Genomic DNA, 11,739 nt, shown 5'->3' with positions numbered 1-11,739 from the left:
TGCTAATGATTGAAATTTGGATATTGTCATTTGTCTGTCAGTCGTGTCAGTAATAAATAAAAACATTTTTATTGTGTAAACATTATAATAATGTAAAGGCGAAGAGTTTGTTTCTTTGCTTGAACGAGTAAAACTCAGGAATAATTGGTCCAATTTGAAAAAATGTTGTTTATATAGCTCAATTACTGAGGGAGTTTATTAGCAATTTTTTATCCTTTATTGAAACCAAAAAAAAAACAATAAAATCATCATCATAATTATGTGAAGGAATACTTTGCCTCATACAAGAAGTAAGGTCTCACAAAGACAAAATCGTCAACTCATTTGGACAAATTGAAATGGCTTTTGCGCCCACTCATTGGCCATTCAAGCTGCCACAACCTAATTACCACTAACCAAACGGCATACAAAGCACCTACTTTCTATTTTTATCCTCCGATTGAGTACCGTACGTGACTCGGTCTAGTAATAGTGCTAAATTTAATACTGCTATTAATAGCAAGCACTACAGTTAATTACTTGAGCGTTATTGTGTTGGTGTTGTATCATCGAGTGCTGAATGCAGGGTGCTGTTGTGTTATGGAATATAGGCTGTGTTATGGTGGGTTATGGAATTATTACGATGATTTTTGAATGCTGTTATTGGTCTCACGGTAGTGACGGATTGTCAAAGAAATCCTTCACTAAGGAATGGCTTAAGTAACCATTCAATGTGTCTGAGCGCGGGGGTCTGACTTAAAAACACTTGAAACATGTTCAAATGATAGCTGGTCCTAGTTCCGAAATACGAAGAAAGCCGCCATGTCATACTTTACACCGATCCAAGGACACACAGTAATATGGTAATATCAATAAAAAAAAATGTCTTTTGAAAGCAAAAGAAGGAATGTATTTTAATCTAAACATTATCAAACTACTACCTAAATAATCACCACATACATCTTCTATCTAAAACAATAAACATTCAGTAAGTACCTTCACCATAAAACCGAATAAACATATTGTAAACACAGAGAACTTCAATATTAATATTCCATTTCTCGACGCCAAGACACTTCGAAGATATAAGCAGAGAATAAATTTGTCCGCCCAAATAAAATTTGAAATAACATCTTTCCCTAACACTCCCACTCTAGACGATAGTCATATAAAATCAGGGTACCAATAAAGTGCACGAAAAACCCCTCGGTTCCAAGCACGTACGGAACCAATCGAAATCACTGCATCGGTGTTCTCATCAAAATTTCATACATCGATATTGCAACTGAATATCAATTCGGTATTAGTATTCTATTCTAGAATATTTTGTGGGTCTGCGCTAGTTTAATGGGATTGGACAAATACATATTTATAATGCCTATGATGTATTTTAAGCTATTGTTAATCAAATTCAAAAAGAATTTCAGTCGGAAAAAACAGTACATACCTACAATGATCGATTTATTTGGGATATTTTAGGGTATGACATTTTATAGTGGAGGTTATGTATAAACTCTGTAACTTACTATGATGCGGGGATGCTGGCATACTAAGTACTCCAGAAGAAACATGGATGTGTATTAGTCAGTAAGAGTCTGATACTGCGTCCACTGCGTCCCTGCAACTGTTTGTATTACATTGCGTTAGTTAAAAAGTCCTGCTGTACCAATAGAAAGCTGCATTACTCGTAAGTGTCATAAGGCTGTATTTCATACGAGTACGGGAAGCAGTTTTGTCAAGATCGGATACATTATATTTTAACTAAATTAATATGACTTGACCCTATCAAAGAACACCTTAAGCAAACTACAAGCAAACATACAACAAAACCATCCAATTGCTATAAAACCCGGCTTCCGAAAGCTTCAAAGAACCATGTAACTACCTACATCGCATAAGGAATGGTTACCGCATGCTCATAAACGTGCCTGACAAATTACATAACAATAAGAACCGCACGCGATCCGGATCCGAGCCGTTTGTAAACCGGTCACGTTCCTATTGCGTTTCGGATGGTGGTTCTACGGTGGGCGGTTTTGATACTTGCGATGTTCAACTTTTTATGTAGGTAGTATGCTTTTGTATGTAAGTAAGAAGTGGTAAACTGTCATGGTATATCAAAGTTCGAAAGCTCTAAAGATTAATTTGTTTAAGGAATAGGGCAAAATTATGCATCAATATCAAAAGCCATACATATGTAATAAGAATTTAAGTTTAAAATTTTAATTCCATATTTAAGAATTAAGCAATACTTACTTACTTAAAATTGTCACTCTCAACTAAGTCTACATAATCAAATAGGTATATTTAAGTACACAAATTCAGTCGATCAGAAGAATTTCAAAAAAACTACAACACTAGAGCTCATTAGATAATTAACCCTGCAACTCACTCCATAAAGAAAAGTAGTTCAAAAATAATAGACCAAAAAGTATCAAAACCACACCATCCTCATACGAAGAAAGATGAGAGATCTCATAAAAATTATATCGAAGTGGGCACCGCGTTTGTACGAATGTCATATCGATATTGAACAGCGCTCCACTATTCTGTGCTATTGCGTCAGTATAGCAAATATACGGAGAAAAATATATCGATAGAGTGGGCAAAAGTTACGAAGAAGTGATGGAATGTGAAAACAAAAGAATAGTAGGTTTGAAATCGCTTAAAAACAGTTGAATTGAGAACCTTCGAAATTCGAAATTTGAAAACGGTTAAAAATTGGATTTGCATACCTAGATGATTTTTGAACAATAGATTGGGTAACAAAATATATCGATGATGTAAAGATATCTAGAGAACATACCTTTAGGGACACAGGACTCACAAGTATAGTAAAGTATTTATGTTTTCTAAAGAAACGGCAGGAAAAAATTAGATATGAATAAGGGATAGATTTAAAAGTTAGATATAAAGAAGGGATAGATATAAACCCTTATTTATTTGTAACTTTTTCCTGCGGTAGAAGAAAGAAAAACTACGACAAAAAGTTACCAATTTATAAATATTTTTTCAGAATCCTTTAAAGTAGTCCTTTCTACATAACCATTTATTAACAAAAGAGGAATTAATGGAATGCAAAATAATACCGCAAGGGAGTTATGTAAGTAATTATTCTGTCTTAATAGTTATTTCAAAGAAGACATTCAACCAGTTAGTAAATAGAAAACATCACTTCACAAAATGGAACACGAACAAAATCATAAACAACCACAAAACCTACTAATCTGACGACAAAAAAATGATTCTATTTAATACGTCCAATTAATTACAAGTTTATAACAATTTTATCAAGACTCTTATCCAACTTAAAAGGTTTTAAAACATTCAATATGTGCGGGTTGCCCTCACAAATCACTTGGGCTTTACGGAATGTATTAAGTGCATACGACAATATGGGTTCTGTAGAAAAGATTTTTAGGAAAAACGAAAAATAAAATTTTACCATTAACCTTATTATTGTAATGAAATCATTGGCTATAACGAGTCATTCAATTTGCATGTTAAGCATAAAAATATAAATGGAAATATATATGGGTGAAACTTTGAGATTAAGGTTTGGATTAGAAGCCTTTCTGCCTCATTGTACAATACTAGACTAACTACTTACTGATAGAATATTTACGACCTGAAGTTTTGCTATATTAATGCTTAGGTACGTTAATTAAAAGAAAACACAACCTCTAGAACGGTAAAAAGAATTAGAACTATTTTCCAAAAAAAAAAAATCTAGAATCTAATATTTTATAAGCCTCTTTACACACAAAAAACTTTTTCCCTATACTAGAATCACAGAAAAGGGATTTCCCATCCAATCCCGACGACCAACGACAGCCACCAACCAAGATTTTCAAACCCTTTCGAAATTCGAACGCAGAAAAAAAATGACGCTCAAACTCCTTTCGCGAAACAATGTAACCTTTTTTTCGCCACAGATCCCAAAAGATGGCATAAAAAAAGAAAAAAGGAAAAAGGTAAAGATAAAGAGGCAGAAAGGTAAACATTGAACACGTAGACGACTAAATATAAATGTCTCGGGAGAACATTAAGATAGCAAGTGGAATGTTAAAAGCTATTTAATATTATGTTCTGGTCGAACTTTATTATCGAGTTTTGTTTGGTGTGTGGAAAGTACTGCGAGTGAGGAAAAAAAATTGTAACTTTCTTAAATTTTTTGAGCGTCAAAAATCTGTTCGTGTGAAACCGTATTTAATCATATAGTTAATGGTATTTTTTTTTAATGTATGTCTAGTTTGCTATTTCTGCATAGAGTGTTACTTGAGAGATGACATCATATAACAAAGTGTGGAGGACGCTGAGATGCTGCACTAACTCGAAATAATAAATCGAGGTAAGTACAGAGGAATGATAATGTCTAGTTTTAAAGTAGTGAATATATAAAATGAAGCATAACGCATTTCTAAGACCCAGTTGCACAGTTTTAACTGTAATGATTAACAAACCAAAACCAGCCATTGGTCAAATCGTCAGTTTGACAACTGAAAATGGTTCGTCGCAATTCACCGTATGAATGGCAGAACTAAAACGATAATGTAATATGTAGACAATTAATGATCACCTTGATATAAATATTTTTGCTTTTAGCTTTGCTTTTAGCTTTTAGCTTCTTTTTGCTTTTATTCATCCCCCTTAAAATGAAACTAACACTAACTCAATTTTTTTCTTTAAATAATCAGACATCAGTACTTTCGTACACCCATACTGGGGTCGTCTTTTACAAGACGAAGGCATTTAAATGAAAGCGCGATAAACGGCCCTGTATTAATGAATGTGCTTTGAGCACTCCTACACTCGTGTAGTACTTGTAACATACTATATTATACTTAGTGAATGCATAGTGATCATGTGGGATATTGTGTTTCTAACTTTAAGAGTTGTGGATTCTTTTGTTTCTGTAACTTAGAAAAATAATGATATTAAATGAAAGCGCGATAAACGGCCCTGTATTAATGAATGTGCTTTGAGCACCACTCCTACACTCGTGTAGTACTTGTAACATACTATATCTATACTTGCTTATACATGGTGAATGTATGTATAGTGATCATATGGGATATTATATCTCTAAGCTGTGGGTTTTTAGAGGATAGGGATTCTTTTGTTTCTATAAGTTTCTATAAATTGACAAAATAATGATATTAAATGAAAGCGCGATAAACGGCCCTGTATTAATGAATGTGCTTTGAGCACGACTCCTACACTCGTGTAGTACTTGTAACACACTATATCTATACTTAGTGAATGTATAGTATGGAATAGGGATCATGTGGGATATTGTAAATTGTTTAGAGGTTTCATGGATTCTTTTGATTCTGTAATTTAGAAAAATGAGGACCAATCCTACTCTAGTGTGGTACTTGTAAAACACTATACTATACTTGCTTATACATATAGTGAATGTATAGTGATCATGTGGGATTTAGGGTTTAGGTATAGGTATTCTTTTGTTTGTGTATCTTAGAAAATAATGATATTAAATGAAAGCGCGATAAACGGCCCTGTATTAATGAATGTGCTTTGAGCACCACTCCTACACTCGTGTAGTACTTGTAACATACTATATATATGTATACTTAGTATAGTGATCATGTGGGATATTATATTTCTAATCTTTAGGGTTAAGAGTTTACACGGATTTTTGTCTCTGTAACTTATAAAATTAAGAAAATTATTATATTAATGTAAGCGCGATAGACGACCTTTACTTGCCCCCGCTTGCTTGTACATAATAGTGAATGTATAGTGATAATATGGGATATTGTATTTCTAACTTAGAAATTTATATGGATTCTCTTGTTTCTGTAACTTAAAAAAATAATGATATTAAATGAAAGCGCGATAAACGGCCCTGTATTAATGAATGTGCTTTGAGCACCACTCCTACACTCGTGTAGTACTTGTGACATATTATATTATACTTAGTGAATGTATAGTATGGAATAGGGATCATGTGGGATATTGTATCTCTAAACATTAGGGGTAACTTAGAAAAATCTGATAAAATATATGGTATATATGTATTTATATGTACGGACTATGGGCTGTTTTAATGTCTTTTTTTATTTGTGCTGCTTGCATTAGAACATTTCTTTGAAGTGAAAATGACCATGATTGATTTACAGGTGACAATTATTCGCATAAAACTCTAAAACAAACGAAGACCATTTTTTGTGCTTTTTTTTCGGTAATGACAAATGTTTAATTATGAAAAATACTGATTTCGGTTTTGTCTCCCCACTAAGACCCACCATGTTCCTTCTTAAGCCCTTTACGTACCAGGGCTCTTTTTCGAACGATCCCACTGCCCAGTGACGTCGGTAACATGCAGTAGGAAAATAAAAAAAGGCTTAAGATGATGTTAATGAATGACAAGCTTATCAAGCGATTAGTTAAGCACTAAGTATATCTATCTAGGTACTAATACTAACATCCTATGGGGGTGCTTTTTTTACTCACTATCCAGGTACCTATTTAAGTGGTTTGCACACCTTGTCTTCACTTACCTGATAGTTAGATATAGATCCTATTAACAGATGTGTAATTTCCACTTATCCTATCTACCACTAGCGTTTTCTCGCGGATTCTCCTGCTTTCTGAGGTCATTAATTGCTGAAATAGGGACAGATACAGACATCAGATTAGCCTACTTCAATTTAACCTTCTTCAATAGATTTTCAACCTTATCACAATTGTGGAAAGTTAATGTTTGATTGGTGAAATTCTAATTTTCAGCAGGGGAGCCTATCCGGATCGGTCTTTAGATTCGGATAGGCTGCATCCTGGCTCTATACTGGTAGAAATTCCTTTCTACAAAATAGCCTAATAAACAAAACCATACAACAAAAAACAAGGAAGAATTTACAAAAACAAAATCCAATAGCATCAAAAGTCATAGAGATTGTTGGCAAGCCGACTCAATCTGAGGCGTACACGTTCAATTCAGATTAGCTATCTGCGACATTGTGGAATAAATCGCAGGACTCGTCGCAGAATAAAGTCGTCACTATATCGTATCGGTATCGCTGCGCCCACGGGGTCTTACGACTGGTATACGGTCCTCGCGACGGTAAAGTTTGAGGTGTAGTAAGTGATTTTTGTGCCTTCTCACCTATCAGTTATTTGTATGTGCCTTCTCATCTATAAGTTATATGTTAATTTTATAAATTGCTCCTTAGTTCTAAAATCAAAATTCTGGTCAAGAACAAGAATAATTATTATTTTAATTAGTGTTTTCCAAATTAATATAGAGACATGTTACTTGTTTCAGATATCAGCAAAAGCTGACATACCTACATATTTTGCTGTGATCTCACGTGCCTCCATAATCCAAACATGTAAAATTTTGGTTGGGCATCAATACAGTCAACTTCAGGTCAGTGGTAACAGTTTTATAGGAAAATCGTACTTATTACTATTGAGTTAAGGTGCATGACAGTTACCACGGATGTGCGGTCTACCGTACAATCCTCTAATCTTCGGTTTTTTCCTAAAAGAACTTTCTCAACTTCTGAAAAATAGTCACAATTAGGTACTTACCTCTAAAACCATCTATGGCCAACATTAAAAACTAGGCTTTTCAACACTTCACGCTTAAAAATTGCTCTTCCTAACTCAGTGTGCCCCAGCCCTAACCGTCAACGTCTGTATTCAAGTTATCCGGCGAGGTAAGTTAGGCGCAAGTTCACGGCGACGCGTATCTCGCTAAAATAAATTGCGCAAGTAATCAAATGTTAGAGCGAATTGTTACGGCTTGTATCACAGGCCCTGTATTGTTCCAATGACATTCTACAAGTTTAAGTAGGAGCTCAAAGTTGTTGGGTGACATTTGTACCCAGTAAAAAAAGAATTAAAGTAAGGTTTGAATTTAAGTGTGTTGTTTCCAGATAACTAGGTACAACCTGGGAGTCTTCATAACCCAAGAGTAAATTAATTTCTAGGTGAGTGTGCTAGTGGTCAAAACGTGTGCCAATATAGATAGATAGATAGATAAGATAGATTAAACCTTTATTTAGACAAACCAAAAGATACCACAAAAATACACAATAAGAAAAATAAAACAAAACAAGAAGTGGGTAGAAAGAGAAACATGAAATACAATCAGAGATTAACGGCGCGCAGTGTCTTACGTTTGCACCGAATGGGAGTCCAACTCAGCATGTGTCAGGTAGAATACCTGACGCTGGTATTCTGCTGGATCCCTAAAAATGACGCACGGACGTCGAGTAGACTATTGGTGTGTGTGCACAGTGCTGTGTGTATTTGAAGTAAGTGTTTTATGTTCTGTGTGTGTGTTGTGTTTGTGTTACCGAAACGGAATCTAAAATCTTCGATTAACTTACCTATTTCAGCCCTAGTAACCATTTCAAGCCTCAACCTCAACAACCAAGTGTCGGTAACTCGGTAACGCAACTGACCAATCAGACAGTCAGTAACCGTTACCGAAATCACCAAATTACCGAATGTCGTGCGACAGGGTGTCACGGTAAACGGTACTAACTAGCTCGGTGTCATTAACTGGGCTTGTATCGATTGAGTGGGGGTTTCAGTTGACCGGTATTGTGAGTTCTTGAGGTATTTTAGAGGTAACTATTTAAAGATGTAGCTTTTTAAGGTCTGGTGCTAAAAGGGCGTTAGAAGTTTGATAGCTAAGTAGGTATGTGTGTCTGTCCGTGGCACCGTAGGTATATCTTAAATAGATGAATCAATCACTCAATCGTTAAAACGATTCAAAGTTTCGCTCAATCGTTTTAACGAAACTTTAAAAAGTTAGGTATTAGCTATTCCGTTCGGAATTCTATCTATCTGGGCCCGGTGATTTATCCAGTTTTAGCTGTTTATGGCTACTTCTACTTCCCGTTTTAATATTTCTGGTACTTCTTTCATATCTCATGGTTTCACTGTCTTGGTCTTCTTTCAGGTGACAATTGGTTTCGCTGCTTTGAATATAACAGGCGATAGTAATCTGTAGCTATGTTCTGTATTGAGCTCCGTTTATTGATCGGCTGTCCATTGTTTTTTTTTATGCTATTCCATCAATGGAGTTGTAAGGATCTTTTATTTATGCTGAATTTCAGAAATGCTGATCAAGACTTTAATTAGGTACTTACAAACATTGTAATTGGCTTACTGTTTTATTTAGGTAACAAAGTAGATAGGTAGATACCTATTGTAGAAACTTCTATGTATTTCATTTTTGAGCTCATAATATTAGCACCAATAATTACAACACACCCACATTTCATCAAAACACTCATAACAAGCCCCAAAGCAAACATTACCAAGAACTGGAAATTATTCTATGTAAATCTATATTCTTGAAAGGCCAGAAATTACATGCTTATAACTGGCATAACCTTTAACTTTTTTAGGACTGCGTAGGTACAGAGTTCAAAGACATTACTTGTGGGTAGAAACCTAAATAGAATGATTAAAAATATATCTAAGTTCAATTAAGTCGTTATTTCCTCGTATTTTAGTACTTAAATCCTTAGAAAATAAGAAACACGTTACCACTTAACAATTGAAAAGTAACTCGTCGGAGTCAGTCTCATGCCAAAAAGTACTGGACCGATTTAAATGACATTCGGTGCAAAGATAGTCTGAACCGTGAGGAAAACATAAGATACTTTTTATCCGGATGCGGAAAGCGGCTGTCTGAGGACCCGGATGGAACTGCGGGGAACGACAAATTTATGATAAGTTAAATTCTAAAGGCTCATAAATAAATGCAAAGTCTCTTAGTTAGACCTCTGCCTAAGTAAGATTGACACAATCTATTCCCATCTTCAGCCATTAAATATTCACGAATATAACGCGCCGATTATTCCCTTAATAGAATTTGACGTTACAGAAATGTGCATAAAATAAAAACCCTTTATAATATTTTACAGCGTCCATTTCAGTCACAGCGAAATAAAATTAGATAAATTGACAGAAAAATCTGACACTTCTGCATAAATGGAACGGCACAATAAAAACTTATTTGCAATCGAACGCTGCATTAAATTCTCAAAATTAGAATATCCAAACTGGCAACACAACGTCTATAAATAAAAAAAAGCTCGACGAATTTTTAAAAATAACGTGCAAAATCAAAAGTCATTAATGTCCAATAAGTTAAAAAGTTGTGAGACGGCTGTAATAAATCATTTTGTATTACATCTCTGTACCAATTTTTCCTAGTCTTTTTTCATCAATTTAACACGAGCAAAAAGTGGCACTCAATTGTAAGGTTTACGCTGCGATACATTTTTTTCTTTTTTATTATGAGCAACCCGTTTAATATTTTGGGCCAATTAGCGGCGGCGGTTGGCGGTCGAACAACGCCCTCCGCGCACACTATTGGTCGGTTCACGGTACGGATTGTGCGATGGCGGGAAACGGATTTAAGTCTATGGCATCTCATTCTTACAATCGACAGGGCAGTGGGGCAGATTTGGTATCGATATCGATTTTTCTAACTCAATTAAAAAGTTTGGTTAACCATTGAATAGGCTTTACGTCGTCGATGTGTACGATTTATTGTTTAAATTATTTATTAACCCAATTTGAATAGTTATTTTTAATTTGAATTGTTCAGTAATGGAGAATGTTTGGATTATAAAATTATCTTTAGATTATTAATTTAAAAAAATGTTGATTCTTTCAGAACTTTTTATAGAAAACAACTAAGTAATGTATGTAAATAATTATCTACTTATTGACGTATCGTCATAATACATGGAATGACACACCATGTAAAATGAAACGTAGGAATATATAGCCTTCATCATCATCATCATCATCATCAGCTTATCGCAGTCCACTGCTGGACATAGGCCTCTCCAAGTATCTCTATAGCCTTAAGGATACCCAAATAATTTCAGTTATTCTTTTAAGGACTTCATCTTCTCATTACCGAAATAATCTAATTCAAACAAACGTACTTAACTCACTCATACTTAGGTACTAAATTCATCGACAGACCCCCATCACTAGCTTATAAACGTCTCAACGTTCGTCTTCACGCAGACGACCAATTTCATCAGGCATACATTGTGGCCATCATTACTCGCTCGTTGAGGCCGAATCGACGTAATTTACTTGTAATCACGCATAACATCGGAACGTAATTGGATCTCAAGTAATTATGGTTTAAGTAGTTTTGTACTAAATAGGTTTTGATGTGCGGGATGGTTTTTATAGATATGTGTATTTTATAGATTATGTACCTACTTAGTTGTAGTTTTATTGGGTCTATGTGTCCTGTATTAATAGGTAGATAGTGTATTTATGATTTTATTTAATAAAATTACTGCTCATAAAAAGTGGGTACGTCTGGAAAAAATAAAATGTTATTTCGCCCTTAATAAACATTGATTCTAATTTATAACGAATTTTAGTGTGTTTGAATGACTAGAGGACTTATTTGTTCCGAAAGCTAGAAAAAGCCTTTACTTACGCGCGAATAAATATTATTTAAGTGAAAAAAAAAATGGTTCTTACCATAATCCAATGTTTTAATTTTAAAACATCTAGTGTGCCATATGCCTAACATTATAGCATACATAAAGTTTCTGTATCTAATCGTTAATGTAAAAATAATACCAATGCAATTACAATGGACGTTAGTTGGAGTTAATTTACTTTTAAATGATTCCACACGATTTGTTGCCCACTAAAGTCTAATGATACTTGTTAAACTACGAATGATAGATGAACCACAAAATTGCCGTAAAGTGTAGACAATTTTGGACCTTG

The sequence above is a fragment of the Helicoverpa armigera genome, chromosome 21, assembly GCF_030705265.1.
Source record: "Helicoverpa armigera isolate CAAS_96S chromosome 21, ASM3070526v1, whole genome shotgun sequence".
In the NCBI taxonomy this organism is placed as follows: Eukaryota; Metazoa; Arthropoda; class Insecta; order Lepidoptera; family Noctuidae; genus Helicoverpa; species Helicoverpa armigera.
This window is presented reverse-complemented; position numbering follows the sequence as displayed.